We start from the raw sequence: 3205 nt of genomic DNA, 5'->3' as shown, positions 1-3205 counted from the left end.
TAATTACCTCACTAATCCTAACACTCCTACTATCACGGGAGGCCTACCTCCCCTCTCAGGATTCATCCCTAAATGAATAATCATCTATGAACTCAAAAAAAAAAAAAACCAACAGTATAATTGTTATATGAACATTTATAGCAATTAAAGCCCCACTAAACCTATACTTTTATATGTGGTTAACACACGCAAGAGCACTAACTATATTCCCCTCAATAAACACCATAAAAATAAAAATGGCAATTCGAAAACACACCAAAAAAACCGTAATTCTTTTATCCCCACTAATTGTAACTTCGACCATATTACTTCCATTAACCCCAATAATAGTAACACAATTCTAGCAGTTTAGGTTAAAAACACCAAGTGCCTTCAAAGCCCTAAGTAAGTGCCATTCACTTAACTCCTGAATCTCACCTTAAGGAATGCAAGAGTATATCTCACATCTACTGAACACAAATCACTTTAATTAAGCTAACACCTTTCTAGACTGGTGGGCTATCATCCCATGAAACTTTAGTTAGCATCTAAATACCCTAGTCAACTGGCTTCAATCTATTTCTCCTTCTGCGAAGAAAAAAAAAAAAAAAAAAAGGTGGGAGAAGCCCCAGCAGGGTTGAAGCTGATTCTTTGAATTTGCAATTCAATGTAATATTTCACCACAGAGCTTGGCAAAAAGAGGACTCAAACCCCCATTCTTCAGTTTACAGTCTAATGCCTTTATTGGGCATTTTACCTATGTTCATAAAGCAATGATTATTCTCCACAAATCATAAAGACACTTTACGTTTTATTTCGTGCATGAGCCAGAATGGTAGGCACTGCTCTTAGCCTATTAATCCGTGCTGAATTGGGCCAACCAAGTGCACTACTAGGAGATGACCAAATCTACAACGTAATTGTAAGTGCCTATGCATTTGTAATAATTTTCTTTATAGTAATGCCAATTATGATTGGAGGATTCAGAAACTGATTGGTACCCTTAATAATTGGCACACCCGACATAGCATTTCCACGAATAAATAATATAAGCTTTTGACTTCTGCCCTCCTCCTTTCATCTCTTTCTAACTTCTTCCATGGTAGAAGCAGGTGCAGAAACAGGATGAACAGTGTACCCACCTCTAGCAGGAAATTTAACACATGCAGGAACTTCTGTAGACATAACAATCTTCTCCCTACACCTGATAAGAGTCTCATCCATCCTAGGAACCATTAAATTTATTACTATCATTATCAACATAACCTCTCTGCACTATCACAATATCAAACTCCTCTATTCGTATGATCTGTCCTGATAACAGTTATACTTCTACTCTTATGATCACCAGTTCTAGAAGCTGGTATTACCATACTACTCACAGACTGAAATCTAACTACTACCTTCTTTGACCCAGCTGCAGGAGGAGACCCTATGCCGTATCAACACTTATTCTGATTTTTCGGACATCCCAAAGAGATATTCTAATTCTACCAGGATTTGGAAGTATCTCATATGTTGTAACCTATTGCTCAGGAAAAAAAAAAAAAAAAAACAATTCGGCTACATAGGAATAGCCTGTGCAATGATATCAATCAGTTTCTTAGGATCCTTTTTATGAGCCCACCACATGTTTATAGTAGGAATGGATGTCAGTTCATGAGCATACTTTACCTCAGCTATTAAATCATTGCAATTCCAGTGGGAGTAAATGTATTTAGCTTACTGACCACTCTACATGGAGGGAATATTAAATGATCTCCAGCTATAGTATGAGCACTAGGGTTTATTTTTCTATTCACAGTGGGTGGCTTAACAGATATTGTATTATCAAACTCATCATTAGATATTGTTCTTCATGACACATACTACATGGTAGCACAATTCCATTATGTCCTTTCAATGCGGGCAGTGTTTGTAATCATAGGAGGGTTTGTCCATTGATTCCCACTGTTCACAGGTTACACACTAAATGATATTTGAGCAAAAATCCACTTTACAATTATATTTGTAGAAGTAAATATAACATTCTTTCCTCAACATTACATAGGCCTATCAGGAATACCTCGACGATATTCCAGTTATCCAGATGCTTATGCAACATGAAACACGGTGTCTTCCATGAGCTAATTTATCTCATTGACGGCAGTAATATTAATAATCTTCATAATCTGAGAAGTCTTCGTATCCAAACAAGAGTTGATATTAGGAGAACTTACTTCAACAAACATTGAATGATTACATGGATGGCCTCCTCCATATCATACATTCAAAGAGCCAACCTAAGTATTACCGAAATAAGAATGGAAGGAATTGAATTGGTTTAAACCCTTTAGAACTGGTTTAAAGCCAATATCATAACCACTATATCTTTCTTGATAAAGAGATATTAGTAAAAATTACATGACTTTGTCAAAGTCAAATTATATTTTGAAGTCCTTTATATCTCTATGGTGTATCCATTCCAAAGAGGCCTTCAAGATGTAACCTCCCCTATTATAGAAGAACTATTAAATTTCCATGACCATACATTAATGAACATATTCTCAATCAGCTCTCTTGTTCTCTACATCATTTCATTAATACTAACTTCTAAACTAACACATACCAGCACTATAGACGCTCAAGAACTTGAAACAGTATGAACTATCTTACCTGCTACCATTTTAATTTTAATTGCTTTACGTTCATAATGAATCCTCTATATAATAGATGAGACCAATGAGACCAAGGAAGGACCAATAATCCTTCCTTGACTGCAAAAATTATGGGTCACAAATGATACTGAAGTTATGAGTACACAGATTATGAAGACCTAAACTTTGACTCCTATATAACCCTAACTCAAGAACTAAAACCTGGAGAACTATGACAATTAGAAGTAGAGAATCAAGTAATCCTCCCAATAGAAATAACAATATGCATACTAATTTTGGAGCCACAATGCAACACTCTGCCTGCCAAGCAGAAGAAAAAAACTGCCCTATGGGGTTGCCCAAATACCCCAAATGAGGATGAACCTGCAGAGCCCTCATGACACCCCAATACCATAGGCCGCCCTGTGTACTACTGCACTCTCTGACACAGACTGAGGGAAGGCCTACCATCAGCAACCCAGAGAGCTGGCCACATATACAGCAGAATGGACTTGCCATGGCCCTAGGACATCATCTCTACCCAATCTTGGTTTTCAGGCATCTGTCTCTAGACCTTATCTCAGATGACT

General features: G+C 37.0%; 1 pseudogene; it reads left to right on the top strand.

Annotated features, from left to right (window-relative positions):
- Window positions 1–738: 738 nt before the first annotated feature.
- On the top strand, window positions 739–2362 carry LOC123935872 (annotated as a pseudogene).
- The last annotated feature ends 843 nt before the right edge of the window (window positions 2363–3205 follow it).

This window comes from Meles meles, chromosome Y (genome assembly GCF_922984935.1).
Source record: "Meles meles chromosome Y, mMelMel3.1 paternal haplotype, whole genome shotgun sequence".
NCBI lineage: Eukaryota > Metazoa > Chordata > Mammalia > Carnivora > Mustelidae > Meles > Meles meles.
This window is presented reverse-complemented; position numbering and strand designations above follow the sequence as displayed.